General features: G+C 42.7%; 1 protein-coding gene across 5 annotated transcripts in view; it reads right to left on the bottom strand.

Moving 5' to 3' along the window:
• PRKAR1B (protein kinase cAMP-dependent type I regulatory subunit beta) overlaps nucleotides 1-19,133 on the bottom strand; it is a 2,005,749-nt gene that overhangs the window by 856,488 nt on the left and 1,130,128 nt on the right. The gene's annotated exons all lie outside the window — the stretch shown is intronic.

Genomic DNA, 19,133 nt, shown 5'->3' with positions numbered 1-19,133 from the left:
TGATTCACCTTGCTGAATTCACTCATTCTTCCTGCCTGCTGATGGGTCAGCTATTAATCATCAAACTGACAAGTAAAAATTCAGTATATCAGAACAGATAGACCCGCACACATACAGCATAATCAAAATTGCCTTGAGCCCACCACTCCTTCCACATTCTGGTTGCCTTCCCTGGAACAGCGGAAATGCATATGGAGCCCTTCTGTTTGGATCTGGGTCTCCTTACGCTCCTTCCATTCGATTTACTCCTCAAGTCCATTCCTCTCAGCCTCTAAGTGCATGAAATCTAGACAAAGTCAAAAATAATTTGGGGCAACAGCCCAAAATCAGGGATAAATTTGAAATATAGCTTTTATAAACACAGAAGGTTGCTAGAATAACAAGTTTTGCATTGGCATGCATTTTCTGAAGAAAATAAAGTTTGAAACTCAAATGCATGTCATTATTTAATAATTTCAAGTTTCAGTGATTTGCTAGAAAGATACAAATTTTATGAGAAACGAACCACAAAAAAAAAAAAAAAAGAGAGAGAGAGAGAGAGACAAAACAACTGGACACTGTATGAAAATCTGGATAGTTGAGAGGTACGCCCAGGCATTCATGGCCTGTACCACTTCCTCTCACTCCAGAAATATCTTGATTTCTTGAAGGAAAAATGTAGAAGATGGGCTGGTATAATTTAAAACTAACTTCTATATACGACATTGCTGCATCGCAACTATGTTTGTACCTTCTCCTTCTCGATTTTCCCCCGAATTTGTGCTCACAACAGATGCAAGCTCCAGTGTATATCAGCTTTTTCCATGGTTGCCACAAAGCCAGTAATTACAACTCTTTCTCTTCACAGCTTGCAAACTGCATTATCATTTGCCTCATTTTTTCCAGTTTGCTGGCAACCTGATGCAAAGAACTGGTGGGCCTTTACTATCAACATTTCCTACTTTGGGTTACCTGTCCAAGATGCTAACAAATGCTTGCAGAAACACACTGAGTCTCCACCCTTGACTAGTTTTGGCAAGTCTACCAAATAATTTTTTTTTTTAAGTGTGGTCTTGTAGCACAGCCAGGCATTAGTCCAGTAGCTCAGCCTTTACCATAGCTGAACATTTTTCCATAGCTCAGTTATGGTATCTGAATGATAACATACCGTTTCATCTTTATCCTTCCATTCTTTTTTCAAAAACTTTTATGTAATCATCTAATTTATTTTCTATTTCAAATAGCTTCTCCATGATTTGGGGAACTCTGGCCATGTCTGCTGATTCAGAGATATTCTCCAAGAAGCCATGGGTCTCTGATTTTGCCACCATATCTTATCCAGATACTCCATTCTGCAAAATATACATGCTAAGTACTTTTTGTTATGCTTTCTGCATCTCACCAACATCAGTTTAGTCGAATGCTGACACGGAAATGCTTTCCATTAGTTAAGGATTTTAAAAATATTATAGTGCCAGGTACCCATACTTATTGTGCCAACACTGGTAACTTTGTCAGCAAACTCACTACACAGCCTGTTGCAAGCAGTGTACCATAACCAGCAGTTACTATTTCATTGATTTTTTTCTTATCCACTCTACAAAATACTGCTTATCTACATGTTACAGACATAGAAACAGAAATTCTGCAATTTGTCTACATATCCCACAGATTTCCCAATGAAGATACATTCTTACTTGTAAGGGGTCTTTAGTACAACTTCTGAGTATTCCACTGGTAGGTGTGAAACCAGTGTCTAATGTTAAAACAATGTCTAAAAATGCTCCAAACCTATGCCAAAGAGGTGTATTCGTCAATCCAAAAACTAAAAACAAATAGCGTCCATACTCACAAGACTGCAAACCAAATTATTTAATAAACTGAGCACTTTCATTCCACTATTTCAAATGGACTTCATCAGAAAATGCATAAGTTTGACAACAGTTTAAATACTGTTGACATAATAATTAATATGACTATCATGATTCTTAATATTTACATATTATACCTTAAAAAACAAACATGAAACAAAAAACATGACTGTTGACCCACATATTACCTTTAGCAATGAATGACCAACAGTCAGACATTGCAAATGTCCTCATAATAACAGTCTGTAACTTAAGATGGCAATCAAATCCAAGGCCTCCCTCACAGTAACAACATCTGTCTCTTGCAGCTGTTGCCCCAGTTATAAGTTTCTGTTTACTGACATTTACTGTTACCAGATACAGAATGCAGAGGGGGCAGCCAGCCTTGTAAAGACAGGTTCAGGAATCAACAGAAACACTAACAGTTGACAGCCCCCCATGTGCTAATACTATACAGAATGACGAATAATACAGTGACTGTATGAATGTAAGCACGGTGTACAAACAATACAGCAAATGAACCTGATAGAGTGCACAGTCGTTGATTATACAATTAAGCAATGTGGCATAAATATTATCCTTCTTGGAGAACTTGCAATTTTGGAAATAATAGTTTAACCCTTAGTTTGACCAAATCTCTCTCTCTCTGTCTCCTTCCCTCCCTGTTTGTGAAAGAGATAAAGTAAATATGTCAGGAGTCTGACTGATCTCTGTACTGAGGTAACAAAAGGACAGATAAGGTAGCAGATGGGAACATTTTTTCTTAAGTTTTTAAAAGCATGGGCATCATTTTCTTCACTTGTTCTAATTTTAGTCTAGGTATGTACGTGATCTTAATGTGTACATTACCAGCTTGTACTGGGGGCACAGTGCCCTAAAACAATTCTAGGGTGTGGGAATAGGTGGGTTCTGACGCTACTGAGAAATAGAACCTCCCCTGATTGCCCACCTACTATCTCCAGAGAGTTAAAATAATAAATTCAAATTAGCATAACAGCAAGGCACTGCAGTACAAATGAAGGCAAAAAAAAAAAAAAAACCCGAATTAGATAATATTTGTCACAATCCTGCAAACAATAAATTCCCAGAGAAGTTCCTAAAAAACAAAAAGCAAAGTATACCACATAGGAGTAAGTAGTGTTATATCATCACAGCAAAATCCTGATGGGATCTTACATCCAGAAATTGCTAACTCTTGGGGAAACAAGAAATAACCAATTGGCTTCAAAAGTCAACTTAGATGTAGACTTGAACCAGTCAGTATTAGAACACTGTATTATTTTTCAGCAGAACCAGGAAATGACCTAGAACCTAGAAAATGGGAAAGTGCCTCCCAAACACTCTAGTTAATAAATACACCAAATGGTGACATGAAAAATAAAGCTGGTACAGTGAAACCGCTTTAGGACAATGAGGGCTTACGTGAAACAGAAGTACAAGTCAAGAAGGCAAAAATGCTGTTAGATGCATTAGCAAATTCTGCCATAATAATGAGGCACTTTTAAAGGAAAAGAGGCTCTAAAAGACTAAACTTAGATGTCAGCAATGAAACAGGGCATTACTGGATTTGGTTTAAATTCTTAAATGAACTGAGGAGAGAAACAGTGGTATCTGAAGCTAAAATTTAAAAAATCATAAGACAATAGAAGGGTGCCTGAAGAAAGTAGACAGCATATGAAATTCCTAAGCAAAAGATGAAGCAAGACAGGGGAAAAACATACCACCTTTCCACCGTAGTACAAAAGCTCACATCTGAAACAAAATTAAACTACCCTGACCCCTTAATTCATTTTAAATGGGATAAGCCAAGGTCAGACTTGGCAAAAGCTGGCACTTTAAGTGTAACTGAATAAATTAGCAAGTCAAGGAAAACACTGCTGGTGTTTTTTTGAGTGTATGAAAGAAAGCAGATCCCCCCAGATCTCCCAGTAGTTGCTATAAAAAGGATCCCTGTAGCAATATTCACATATCTATTAATTTTCTAAACTGATAGATAGGAGTTGTGGTAGCAGCAAACTAAGCAGGGTAGACCAGACCTTTTTATCCCTGGTAACAATCTACATGTCATCCATCCTGTGGCATCCTCCTCAGGGATCCTGTAGTATCTTCGGGCCCTCCCAGGAAGTTAAGAGACAGAATCCTTTCAACACATTTTCAGTCTACATAAGGGCTTCCTCCCAGTGGCTATGCCTAGAACAACTCCCAAGGGAAGTGCCCAGGGAGCATGTTCTCTAGATGCCCAAACAACCTCATCTGCTCCCTCTTTATCCAAAGTATTGTACCCCTAGATTCTCCTCAACTGCAGGAGCTCCTTGCTCTGTAATAAACAGTGAACACCGCTACTACAACTCCACTAATAATACTTAAAATGTTTCTCTTTTTGTGCTTTTGTTCCCCCATTACCTTTGGCTTTGTTCTGAATTCTTGAGCAAAGAAGTGGAGAGGTATTTTTTGCCCATTCTCTGCAAAAATCTGTGGCTTTCTGGAAAATTAGTATGGACTTCAGTGACACAGGCATGAGAATTTCACAGTTTGTGTCCTTGAGAAAATGCTTGCTAATGCAATTTGTGTTATTCTAACAGCAACCTTAGATATATGGCAATTAGCATACAGGACTAAAGCTCTGGTTTATTAATGGGCTGCTTCTGGTTCCAAGGGTACAGGGTTTAAATCTTTCTACCTTCATTTGCCTACTGGGTAACCTTAAGTAAGTCACATATCTAGAGACGGCAAATGGAAATCTGGGCTAAGCTCCTTAATGGTCTCCTGGATTGCATGGCTAACAGCTACCTATGAGTGTATATCATTCCATGTTTATAAGAGAAATACTTAAAACCTGTACCTGTTTTGTGGCTGATATTTTTTGCTAAGAAGCTGAGAAGGCAAAAAAGCATTGCAATAGGTAGCACTGATGGTTCTGACCTCAGTGAGCCAAGATACATTTCTGGGCCATTATTTATGCATTTATTCATTCACTTGATCTCAAACAGATACTAGAGAAAGGTACAGTCATACGAGCAGCTGCAACTGATGGGTGTGTATGTGGTTGAGTGTGTGTGTATGTGTGTGGTTGAGTGAGTGTGTGTTTTTGAGTGTGTATTTGACTGAGAGAGAGTTTGTTTGCGTGTGTATGTGCACGCACGTGTAAATATCTTAAGTTAAGGTGTAAATGAAGGAATTGGATGCATCATATGAGCCATTTTCTTTGGGTACGATACTTGTTTTCCTTATTTTGTTGACACTGAAGGTGTGTTTATTATTTGTAATGTGAAAAAGTGGACAGCATGAAGTCAGCATGTTTAATCTTAATATTTTACTTCTGAATACATTTTTTAATTTAGCCATTTTTTTTGCAGGTGTGCAGATGTGAATGCAATGTGTTGGGCCACAACAGTTTGTCTAGTACTTCGAGCCGTTAACAAAATCCTTACCATAGTACAGTGTTTGATTCCTACAGACTATGTCTACTGTGTGACTGCAATGAAGTCACTTCATCAGACAGTGTTTCTAGGCTGCCATCTAAAAAGGGACATTTGCATACAGTGGGCTGTCCTAGGATGTTAGCCAATGATGAGATTCCTCTTTTGAATTCCTGCACCCTTCACATAGCAACGAATTAGTCCTTCTCTATTTGTAAGCAAGTCTCTTGTAGTTTAATGGGGTTGCTAGATGCATTCTCAATAAATGTGGTTTTCAAGGGAAGAGAAGTTTAATGTTGTTTATACTAGGTACGTTTTCAATGTGTGTGTGTGTTCTGTTTAGCAAATGGATGTCAGTGTTTCTACTGTAAAATATGAAATAAAAGTTTTAAAATACATGCAAATCTCTGACTGTTGTAAAAGTAAAGAAGAACACAGTATGCTCAGTGACAGGTTTGAACAGTGTTTTGTTTTATTTGGGAAACGACAGACAAGTAATGGGAATGCTGACATAGCTGCGGGAGGGTGAGGAATTTTCCATTACCCTGCCTAGGGCCCCAATTAATCACGAGCTGGCTCTGAAAATAAGGTAGTACTTTAGCCCATCCCACTAACACATCATGCTAACTGCTATGGATATGCATTCATTTATTTATTTATTTACTCATTTATTACAGCTCATTATTATGTTAGTCTGACCGGGCATTGCCCCCTCGTAAAGGGGATCTGGGGACAAGTGCTCCTTCAATAAGCGATACATCAGGCCTGAATAATAATAAAAATACAATATAAACATAAATTGTGAACATTAAACAGTGAAAAGCTCCGTCTCAGCTGTCTTAACACAGTCATATGTCAAATGGCTAATACTTATTACTATTGCAGCATACCATAGTACTGATAATTACATAACTAATTACTATTACAGCATAGCTTAGTACTGATACTTTATACAGCTAACACATATTACTATTACAGTACAGCATAGTACTGATACTTCTATAGCTAATACTTATTACTATTGCAGCATAGCATAGTGATGATACTTATTACTATTAAAGCATAGCATAGTACTGATACTTATATAGCTAATACTTATTACTATTACAGCATAGCACAGTACTGATGCTTATACAGTTAATACTTATTACTATTACAGCACAGCATAGTACTGACGCTTATACAGCTAACACTTATTACTATTACAGCACAGCATAGTACTGATACTTCTATAGCTAGTACGTATTACGAATGTAGTTTAGTCTTTGGAAAGAAGCTTAAATATCAACTTTGCACTGAAAGGCCTGGGAGTACAAGGGTATTCTGGTAAATCAGACAAAACAGGTACTTCCAGGATGGGGGCAGGAGGGCAGGTCCGTAAGAATGAAAAGTGAGATGGACTACAAACATGGAACGTTATGGTGAGTACATAAATTCTATATCCTTCTAAGTTGGGAATTGCTGATTGAAGGCTCAGTGTCTGTTATTCTAAAAGTGCATTAGTTCTGGTTTAAGCACTAAGCTTCAGGCCAGTTATTTTACACTAAGAAGGTTTGCGGTCTGTACTCTTGTGGGAGGAGAGGCTAGATTCTGCCCTTCGGAGCTGGGAATTTCTGGTTAAAGGCTTATTGTGCCTGCTTATTTGAACTGTTTCTTTCTGAAATTTGTGCGCCTGGGTCTATATCATAAAACCAAACGTCCACAAACGCGAACACCTAATGAGCGACACATATTACGCCAACTACGAAAAAAGTGAAGGACCTAAATATCGAAAACCGGAATGCCGAACGCAGTTTAAACAACAACAGCACCAGACAGGTAAGTAAAACATACACAAACAAACTTCATTAATCACACTTTTGCAGGGGGGCAAGCCCCCCTGCACCCCAACACCCCCCCTCTACTTATATATACCAACTCGAAGATTGCACTACAGTGGGGAAAAGGATATATTTCCTCTTCCCCACGATCACCCTGCTGGCCACGGGAATACGTTTGGTGTTCTGGTTTTCGATATTTACGACCTTCGCGCTTTTCGTACTTCGGCGTTTTTATGTGTCGCTCATTAGGTGTTCGTGGTTGTGGACAGTTGATCATCTAATATAGACCCTGTGCGCCTTGTTTGCTGTAGTCCAGAAGTTAGTAGTTTATTGGCCATTTTGGGCTAATCTCTCTCTCATTTCCCTGCTATAAAAACCACATTTGCACGTTTTTTGTGCTTGTATTCAGCTCAGCAAGTGCCTGCCAGGTGTTCTGCAGAGTTCTACAGCAGCAGAGAGACTTTGGAGTGATTAAAAAGAAGTTATGTACTCACCATAACATTCCATGTTTGTAGTCCATCTCACTCTTCATTCTTACATATGGGATCAGAGCCGATCCTCGGCTCCGACTTGGCCTATTTACAAGCTGGAAGACTTCTGGTTGGCTCGTGGCTAGGTAGGTATCCCATGGTGCACCAGTACAATCCCCAGATCTTGTTTGCTGCTAACTAGAAAAAATAATAACAACATACAGAAAGAAGCCAGTACTAAAAGGTCTTCATAAATAATAAAATTAACATTTTTCTGTCTACAGGTACTTCCAGGATGGGGGCAGGAGGGCGGGTTCGTAAGAAAGAAAAGTGAGATGGACTACAAACATGGAACGTTATGGTGAGTACATAAATTCTATATGTTCTGTAATCCTATCTTGCCTTCATTCTTACACATGGGTCAGCGTCCCTAGCACCTTATTCCTGGGTGGCTCAAGGAAAAATATTCCTGAGTACTGTGGAACCAAAGGATGCTCTACCCCTAGCGATCAAATCTAATTTGTAATTAGTAATAAAAGTGTGAGGGGTAGCCCACATAGCTGCTGCACAAATATTATCAAGTGGGACCCTAGCTTGAAAGGCTGCAGAGGTAGACTGAGATCTGGTAGAGTGAGCCTTGATTTTAAAGGGTAAAGATCTACCCTCAGAATTGTAAACATAAGCTATACAGCTAGAAATCCAATTAGAGAGGGTTACTTTGGAAACTGGTAAGCCCAACCTGAATTTGGAAAAGGAAATGAATAATTGATCTGATTTTCTGATGTCTTTAGTCCGGGTGCAAATAAAAACGGAATTGTCTATGGATATCCAGCTGATGAAACCTGTACTGAGATGAATTGGAGTGATTTGGAAATAAAACCGGAAGTTCTATGGATTGATTCAAAGTGGCATGGGAACAGACCTTGGGGACAAAGGAGGGATTAGTACAAAGGGACACCCTGTCTTTGTGAAAAATCAGATAAGGGGGTTTAAAAGACAATGTTTGCAACTCTGACACCCATCTGGCTGACGTGATAGCCACCAAAAACATCTTCCAAGAGAAAAATTTCAAAGAGGATGAATGAGAAGGCTCAAAGGGCGGAGATGTTAATTTAGATAACACAAAATTTAAATTCCATGAGGCCACAGGTTCTTGAACAGGGGGTCTTAACAAAGTGGCACCTTTAAGGAAGGCTTTGCACAGCTTATGCGACATCAAGCTAGAATCTGGAAACCTAGATGAAAATTTGAGATCGCTGCCAATTGAACTCTGATAGTGGCAGCCGCAGATCCTTGGAGAAAAAGCTCAGAAAGGAATTCCAAAATCACTGGAATGAAGGCAGTGTAGGGGGGCCAACATCCATTTTCTCAGCCCAAAGAGAGAATCTTCTCCATTTACTGGAATATAGTCTCCTAGTGGAAGGTTTATGAGAGGACGCAGGGATACGAGTCACGGAAGGCGAGAAGTCATGAAGCCTGACTAGGGATGGAAGTGAAGCAGCCACGCTGTCAAGCTGAGGGTGTGTAAGTAGGGGTGAAGTGAACCTGACATGTGAGTCAACAGGTCTGGAAATGGGTTCAGAAAACAAGGATTGTCCAGGAGAAGAGGCCCGAGGAAGGGGAACCAAACCTGACGAGGCCAGTACGGAGCAATGAGGATCAGTTGGCTTTCCAGCCGTTTCGCTTTCTGAATAACCTTGAGAATGCGAGGAAAGGAAGGAAAGGCATACAGAAGACCCAGGGGCCAATCGTGAACAAGTACATCTCTCAGTGACTCTTCCGGAGGGGGATGAGGAAGAAGTAGCTGCTGCATTTGGCATTGATTGGGCTGGCAAAGAGATCGCAGCAAGGCTGTCTCCATCTGCGGAAAAGTTGTTCCGCTGTTTCCTGTTTCAGAGACCACTCGTGGGGCATCAGGATTGCATATTTGTGCTTGTCGGCTATCACGCTGGTCATACCTGAAATGTGTGTTGCCACCAGAAAATGCTGGGAAGATATCGCCCATTTCCAAACTAGCATGGCCTCTCAGCAGAGTCGGTAAGATCTGGTTCTGTCCTGTTTGTTGATATACCATACTACCGACATGTTGTCTGATTGTATTGCAATAGTCCCCAGAGGAAGAAGGTCATGAAGTGCTTGCAACGCCAGGAGCACCGCCCTCATCTCTAGAACGTTGATATGCAGGTGAGCCTTGTGATCTTGCCATGTGCCTTGGAAAGTCATGCCTAGATAATGCCCCCCCCAACCCTATCTGTGAAGCATCCATGGTCACAGTGGCAATGGGTTGGCGAGGAACAAATGAAGTGCCCTTGGTCAGATGACTGGGTAATGTCCACCAAAGGAGGTCCTTTTTGCAAGATTCCGTCAGCAGAATGTGATGGGATAATGGAAGGTGCTGAAAGGACCATTGGGATGACAGAAGCCACTGAAGAATTCTCATGTGTAACCTGGCTAGTGGCACTAATAGTATGGTGGAAGTCATGGTCCCTAGGAGCTGCAGAATAATCTTGGCTTTGACCCTTCGTAAGGGGAGAAGATGCTAAATTTGAAGACCCAGGTTCTGTGCCCTTTCGGCAGGAAGACGAGCCACCATGTTTACTGTGTCTATCTCTGCGCCTATAAAAATCACAGATTGAGAGGGCAATAAGGTAAATTTTTCCCAATTTACAGAGATTCCCAGCTGGGTACAAAGCTAAATAGTAGCGTCCCTGCTCTGAAGGAGTAGATGCCTGGAGGGGGTGGTCAGGAGCCAGTCGTCCAAATACGGAAACACCTGGAATCCTCAATGCCTCAGGTTAGCTGTCACTACTGCCATACATTTGGTGAACACCCTGGGGGCAGTGGTGAGACCAAAGGTCAGAGCACGGAACTGGTAGTGACTGGCTCCCAGCCAGAAGCGTAAATGACTCCTTGATGCCCTGTCCATTTTTATGGGGTAGTAGGTGTCTTGGAGATCTATTGAGCACATCCAATTGTCTTTCTCCTAACAACGGGGGTATAGACTGCAGTGTTACCATCTGGAACTTGTCCTTCTTTACTGATTCGTTCAATCTGCTGAGGTCCAGAATGGGCCTCCAGTCCCCTGTACGTTTTGGCATTAAAAAGTATCTGAAGTAAGCTCCAGATCCTATTTGGTCTGCTGGGACGGTTTGGATGACTATTTTGACAGCAACTTGTTGACCTCCACAGTTGCCTGATTCCTGTGATTGGGTGGAACATCTGGGATATTCTTGGGAACAAAAGGTGGAAGGGAAAAGGGTATGACATAACCTCTGGTAATAATTCTTTGTACCCACTTGTCTTGAGTGACATTTAGCTAGGCTTCTGGATACAAAGAAATGCGACCCCCAACCGGCCACAGAGAAGCACAGCTGGGCCCCACATCAGGAGTGCTCTTAAGGCCGGCCCCAGAAAGGAATCGTGACCTCCCTGCCTCTAGGGTGACGTCTACCATTTCCTCCTTCTCCTCTGCCTCTGAACGAGGAATCACCCTGTGCCTCCTAGAAAAACCTCTGGAACTTCTTGAACCTCATCTTACCGCCCCCTCTGACCCTTAGGGTATAATCTAGAGGGAACAGTAAAACGTACTCCCACGGCAGAGAGTGTTTTTCCTTCTTGCTCGCAGCGGGTGAGGGTGTCCTTTACCTTGGATCCAAACACTGAGGAACCATCGAAGGGGGCATTGGTATAGGTAGACTTAAATGGTTCCACAAAGTTACACAAACGCATCCAGGAATGCCGCCTTAGGGAAATTCCTAAACCCGCTGCTCTACTCGCTCCATTGGCTGCATATGAAATAAGCCGCATGGAAGAGTTGACGATAGAGCTCAAGGTGGACAACTGGGCAGAAACCTTGTCAGGGACTCCCTCAGTACATGTACCTTGTAAAGAGTCTCCTAACTCTCTTACGAGATCTCTCTGAAGCTTCGTAAAGTGAGTAAGGTAATTCAGTGATCAAAGGGTAAATGCCGCTGAAGAAAAGATATGCTTCCTGTATCTGTCCATCGTTCGAGACTCCTTATTTGGCGGATGAACAGAAGTAGTCTCAGCTAGCTCCTTCTTAGTGGCCGCCGCCACCATGGCATCTACAGGCAAACCTTTAGATAAAAAATCTTTTCCTGGAGGGGCAGAAAGGAACTTGTTCAGTCTCCTGGGGACTGGCTCCATGGCATCAGGAGTATCCCACACCTTTTGACCAACTAAATCCATCAGTTCGTCGAAGGGTGGAGACACCCAAGAGGCAAAAGGTTGAGACCCGAAAGCCTTCAGGTACACCGTCTCCTCATCACAAGGGGTAACAGTGGGCCAGCCGCACCTCTGTTCAAGGATCTCCAGGATGTCTATGAAGGCGACATCATCAGAGGACGACTTGAGGGACCCTTCTGACTCCTCGAAGTCAGTGTGACATGTCAAAGACTCATCCTGGGAGTCGACATGCTTCCTCTTACAAGTCCTCTTCCGGGATGGCTCCTCAGAAGGACATTCCAGGGAGGTCTCAGAAGAGAGGGGGCTACCAGCTGGTGGCTCCTGAGGCTGAGGGTCTCTGCTGCCACTGGAGGGAGTAGGAGCTGAGATAGAAGTAGGTGCTTTAGGGAGAAGAGTACCGGTACCTCTGGTAGGAGCTGACGATCGGGACAGAAACTCCTCATCATTTTGAATGCCGACCTCCCCGGCTCCGAGGAGACCGAGGATGCCGCTCCAAAACAGAAGTAGGGTCCAGATTCACCCTAGCTGATACGCGGAGAGGAAGACTCGGAACAGAAGAAGTTCGGTTTCAAATATCCCTGTTGGGTCCGACCGGAGAGCTTCGGCTCCTAGACACTACGGACGGCAATGAAAGTGTCGGAGCAGAACTCAGCTCCGAAACAGCCACATTTCTGTGATTTTAAAAAGCTTGTTTCTGCTACACATTGTACTTATTTGCTGCCTGCACTTGAACTAAGTCGTTTTTGTGTTTAAATAATCTGTTTAACTGTTGTAGGCTACACACTAAATTGCGATAGCCATTTCTGTGCATTTAAAGTGTTTTTTTGATTGCATCTGCTTTATTTTCTGAAAAAAAAAACAAAAAAAATATATACTTGTTTCCTACCTTTCTGAACTAGTATAGTCAAGTTTTCTGGTTATTCCTGAATTCAGGGCTGTGTTACAAGTTTCTGTGTTGCCCATACCTTACTTGGATAGAAGGAAGTTTCTCTGTTCACCTGTGAGAAAGGGGAGCTTTGAGCAGCCTGTCTGTCCCTGGAGGAGTGGTTTCAGCCCAGAAGTTAGTAGTTTATTGGCCAATTTGGGCTAATTTCTATCTCTTTCATTTCCTCCTATAAAAAACGCATTTGCGTGCCGGGCAGCGCTGGTTAGCTAGGGTTAAACTATTCCCTGCTCCACGAAGTCTACTCTTCAATTCTTCCCTTGGAACTAGACATACTTTCAACTTAGGCACTCAAACCATTCATTTCACAGCCCAGCACTTGCTCAAAACTCATAGCAAGCACTAATTAACCCTAGCACTAGACCCCCATACTGTTCAGAAGGACAAGGCTCTCTATTCGTCCCTACCAGCCAATCAGTAAAACAGCTCACTTTACCTATTCAGGCATGTCCAAAGGGCAGTTTCAGGTGTACTCTCCAGTCCAACTGGTGAATCTGGGCATTTTGAGGCAATGTTACAACTGCCTCATGTACACATACAATCCGCTCCACCTACCACTAAACACTAATATATGCGAGAGATGCAATTATACAGCCAAACTGGAGACTAAGCTCTACCAACTCAAGACTGGAACTGACAGTCAAGAGGAGAAGGGAAATACTTGCAACACACCACCAGTCTCGCATAGACCTATTAAACCAACACTGGCAAATAACACACATAAATACACAAAAACAAACTCGGGAGGCTCTAAATAAAAATCTGCAAAAGCAACAGAGACCTCCAAAGCAGACATCCAAGCAACCGCCACACCCCATCACAAACCATGAAATACATACGTCACATAAGCAGTGTGCCACACAATCACAGCCCTTAAGGCAAAATAACATACCCAACATAATAGTAATAGGCGACTCTATAGTCAGGCACACTGATGTCCCACTAACTAGGCTGGACAAGGAGAAGGTTACAGTGAGCTGTCTGTTGGGTGTCAGGATCTGCCACATAACACAAGCACTCAGGTTGCTCCAGAACAAGTACAAATACGTCTCTGTCATTGTCCATGTTGGTGTGAATGACCTGAGACATTCCTCCCTGTACTACATGAAAAGAGAAAGAGCTCTCTGATCACGTAGCCCAGGCCAGTATGACCCTGACCCTGAGTAGCATCCTGCCCTCACCAAGAATAATGCCACAGTATAAAGAAAAAATTATCAATTTCAACAATTGGCTAAGTTTCTGGTGACATTCAAAGGGGATCCAGTATCTGTCTGCCTGAGATGACATGCTCGACAAGCCACGTTGCTTCACAAGAGATGGCTTGCACCTGTCACCCTAAGGCTATCGAATACTGGCCAAGGCTTTTGCCGCTCCCATAGTGCCTTTTTTAGGCAAGGCTCAAAAGACAAACCCACCACCATAAATAGCACAAGTAATCAAAAACTGAGGGTAATGCTACTCAATGCCAGAAGTCTAAACCTCAAAATGCATGCACTCGAGGCACTCCTCAGTATGGAGAACATCGATATCTGTGAAGTAACAAAAACCTGGTTTAAGGCTCCAGAGAGCACCCCAGCACTACCACGCTATAACTCATACCATACTTTTCAGCCACAGAACCCAGACCGAAACACAAAAGGCGGGGATGTATTCCCAGCTCCACGAAGTCGACTCTTCAATTCTTCCCTTGGAACTAGACATACTTTCAACTTAGGTTAATTACGCAGCACGATGCCTCAGAGATAATCCATGTGCAACTAACAACGGGCAAAACTGCAATTCAAATTGTAGCTTGCTACAGATCACCCACCATGACCCAGGACCCCCATTCTGCATTTTTGGAGACACTGGAAAATATGAAGGCCTTACCATACACCCTAATATTGGTTGATTTCAATTGCCCAAACATTAACTGGGAGAACTACTCAAGTACTAGCTCCTTTGCCCAATGCTTCCTAGAATTTATAAACTCGATTGCCCTGGAACAACTGGTCAACACCCCACCAGAGGTGACAACATATTGGACCTGGTCATCACCAGCATGGGCGACCGGTGTTCCACACCGGAGGTCAACCCCTCACTGGTTAGATCAGACTATAGACTAATCACTCTGGATATCCACATTCCGCCCTCACCCCCAATCAAGGAAACCACCGTGAAAAACTTTTCAAAAGCAAACTTCACGTTACTCAAGACTGAGGTGGAAGGGTTCACAGCCCCCATGCCAAAGGAAAATGCTGTCCAAGCTGCTGAATCCCTTACAAAGACACTCTATGAGCACCTGCAAGAATGCATGGATCAAGGTGTCCCAAACAAAACCAGAACTCACTCCTCCAAGAAAAGGAAACCAGTCTGGTGGACCCCTGCCATAAACAAGCTATACAATAGAAGGAGGAAACTAGTACAGGAAACAGTAAAATCCCAAGAAGGAAAGACTTCCCTGATCAGTATCCACAAGAAACTACGATCCCTCATAAAATCATCCAAGGCTAGCTTCAAAAGGAAAATTACCAAGCACTCCAAAGATAACCAGAAAGCATTCTTCAGCTATGTCAAGAACCTAAGTGGAAACTCTCAGATCTGCTCTGAGTTAGTGCAGAATTGCACAAAATACATTGAACCAACTGATATTGCCAACATTCTGGCAGACAGGTTTAGTGCAAACTTCACCCCCCTCACCCCCTAAAGGGCCCATAACCATATCAGAAGAATGTAGAGCCCCGGCAATCACTGACACAAAGGTTAAAACAGCCCTATCCAAAGACAAAAACACAGCTTCAATGGGACCGGACAGTGTCCCAGGCTGTGTCTTACACAAGCTCCAAAATGAACTAATACCTTACCTAAACACATTGTTCAAACTCAGACTCTATACAGGCTACGTACTCATAGAGTGGCGCACAGCAACAGTTATCCCGCTCCACAAAGGTGGAGCCACAACAGACCCTGGGAACTATTGCCCTATAAGCCTGACTAGCCTGGTCTGCAAGGCTATGGAGCGCATCATCATGGAACTCATTAACAGTGACATTGGGAACCTCCAAACATTGGACCCTACCCAGTTTGTATTTGTTAAGGGCAGATCATGCCTCATAAACCTGGTGGACTTCTTTGAGACAGTTACCAAGGCTTTAGATGAGGAAAAGGAGGTCCACACAGCCTACCTAGACCTCGCAAAGGCGTTCAACACCATTCCCCATTCTGGTATTATAGACAAGCTCAGCAGCCTGTACATAAACCCCTACATCACGAGATGGGTTGCCAGTTGGCTCACGGACAGAACCCATACGGTGAGAGCTGCAGGCTCTAGGTCCGACTCTAAACTGGTTACAAGTGGCGACCCCCAGGGCTCAGTCCTTGGACCCCCTCCTGTTCGGTATATACTTCTCAGAGGTACAGGCAAGCACAGGAGGACTATGGCTGACCAAGTTTGCAGACGACTGCAAACTGGGGACCATAACGGACTCTCCGGCTGATACAGACATCCTCCAGAAGGGTCTCACTGAGATGTATACCTGGTGTCAAAATCATGGCCTCAAGCTAAATGCCAAAAAGTGCATAGTCATCCCCCTTGGAAAAAACTAAGTAACCGTGTACTACCACATACGTGGTAGTCCCCTAAATACAGAAAATGTAATAAGGGATATGGGGACCCAAGCAGATAGTAATCTCTCCTTTGATAATCATATTGCCAAGGTGGTTAGAAAATCCTTCTATGTGGCCCACCTAATCACAAAAGGGTTTGCATCTAGAACAAAAAAGTTTATTGTGCCCCTCTACTCATCACTCATCAAACCCATCATAGAGTACAACGCCCCATTTGGGATGTACCTTACAAGACACCTGCAACAGCTGGAAGGACCACAGAAGTACCTCACCAAGAGGATTACTGGCCTCAAACAGATGCCCTATGCAGCCCGACTGAAGAAACTCCAGCTGTACTCGGTCGCATACCGCTTACTCAGAGGTGATCTCTGCCTGACATACAAGGCCATGTCCAACCCAGAATTGATGGACATGCTCCACCTAAAAAAAAAAAAAAAAATCTCTGAGAGCCACATGCTCTAGGGATCTAAACCTCACCACAACAATAAATAGGATGTGCTGGAGGGATAGATTCCTGTCCCAGAGACTCCCCATGCTTAGGAACAGGATTCCAATCTACATTAGGTAGAGTCCCTCACTAACACTCTTCAAGAGAAACCTTGACGAGTGGATGGGAAACAGAAAATTTACCCCTGGGATCACTGCAGTGGCTCTGCTGGACAGAGGCAGAGGGAACTAACCTAAGGGGAGACGAAAGCCAACACATTCTGCCTAGGCTTATAGATGTCCTTGGGCAGATAGCCTAGTACTTACCTATGAACCTAGCCTATCATCCTAAAATGTATTGGAGTTCTGTTGGCTGTTCAGCCCATGTTAGCTTTAGTTCCAGATCTCAAAATTCTAGTGTTTCTGTAATTAGACTCCTGCAAGCCTACGGCTTCTTTCTTTCTTCTCTCTTAGCCTTTCAATATTTTCTAAGGTTTCTATGTGAATTTTGTGCAGAAGGCTGCAAGAAAACTCTTGTTGTCCATATTATGCTCAGACTTCCAGATCACCTCAGTCATCCCACCATTTTCTTACCTCTCCATTCTCTCACATGTGCCGTATTACTAACACTGGATGAAAGGTGATGTCACAATAGTTAACGACTTGGTCTAATGCAAGAAGAGAAATCACAGGTGACCAATTAGCCTATTGGAAAGCCAGTCCAAATTTTATAGGAAGACAGTCGCTCAAACTAAAGTGGTATAATTTTGTATATTCATTTATATAAATATAAGATTGCCTTTATCATATCAGAAAATTTAATAAAGATGTTTGTAGAAAAAAAAAAAAGAAGTCCCTCATATCCCTAGTTGAGATAGTCTGGGTTACATAACAGCTACTACTGATGCTAGGGTGTAGCAAATAGAGTGACTGCCGAAGGCGAAAGCTGTCTGAGGCATGATTGGCAGTTGCTGATGGAGTCCGAATACAGTACCAACATTCATACAAAAAGCAGTGTTAGACAGTAACTTTTTTTTTTAATGAAGGCCATTACTGCATTCATGGATATGAGTCTTTCAGTAACTGCAACTAGAAAGACTTTTTTTGTAGTCCTCAACATTGGGTTGACAGGCATGCCAGTCTGGGGAACTGTCAGGGCACCAGATGACCTGGCTAAAGCTGTGAGCTAGAGAATATAGTTTGCCATGCATCCCAAGTACAAACACTTTTTTTTTATTTCAACAATAACAGCAAAGAAATAAGTAGCCTATGCAAGCATGTATAGGCAAAACTGAACACACAAACTTATACACGCAGTAATAAGCTACAAACAGGAACTTGGTAAGAACCCAGTCAAGTACATGTGTTTTCCCATGTCAAAGTAGTTTTTGTTATGTCAAACATAACCTGGAAATCCCACAATGATTTATAAACCCCATCCTTATAACATGTGACATTAAAATCTCCCAATGCCAGGACTTTAGAATCTAATCAGGTCACCAACCAGGTCACTCCACAATAAGTACAAATAAGACACTGTCATTGTCCATGTTGGTGTGAATGACCTGAGATGTACCTCCCTGGACTACATGAAAAGAGACATGGAGGAGCTCTCCGATCTTGTATCCCAGGCAGGTATGACCCTAACTCTGAGTAGCATCCTGCCATCACCCAGAATGATACCACAGTGCAAGGACAAAATGATTGACTTCAACAATTGGCTAAGCTTCTGGTATCACTCTAAGGGGATCCAGTATTTGTCTGCCTGGGATGACATGATCAACAGACCACGATGCTTTGCCAGAGATGGCCTGCACCTGTCGCCCTTAGGATTCCGGATACTGGCTAAGGCTCTTGCCACCCCTATAGTGCCTTTTTAGGCAAGGTTCAAATGACAAATTCACCACCATAACAGGTACAAGCAAGCAAAATCTGAGGGTAATGCTACTCAATGCTAGAAGTCTAAACCTCAAAATGCACTCACTCGAGGCACTCCTTAAAATGGAGAACATTGACATCTGTGCAGTGACAGAGACCTGGTTCAAAGCTCCAGAGAGCACCCCTGCATTACCAGGCTACAATTCATACCACACCTTTCAGCCACCTAACTCAGAACAAAGCACTAAAGGTGGAGGCGTGTCCATATTCATTAAGGATATCCACACCTCCAGGCTAGTTGCACAGCATAATGCATCCGAGATTATCCAAGTGCAACTAATTCTGGGCAAGACCGCAATCCAAATTGTAGCTTGCTACAGACCCCCCACCATGCCCCAGGGTTCACACTCCTCATTTCTTGATACACTGGAAAGTATTAGGGTACAACTCAACACCCTAATAATGGGCAATTTCAACTACCCCACCATTAACTGGGAAAACTACTCATGTACCAT

The sequence above is a fragment of the Protopterus annectens genome, chromosome 12.part0 (assembly GCF_019279795.1).
Source record: "Protopterus annectens isolate FY-2018-M chromosome 12.part0, PAN1.0, whole genome shotgun sequence".
In the NCBI taxonomy this organism is placed as follows: domain Eukaryota; kingdom Metazoa; phylum Chordata; order Ceratodontiformes; family Protopteridae; genus Protopterus; species Protopterus annectens.
The sequence above is the reverse complement of the archived record's forward strand: the minus strand, read 5'-3'. Positions and strand labels throughout refer to the sequence as shown.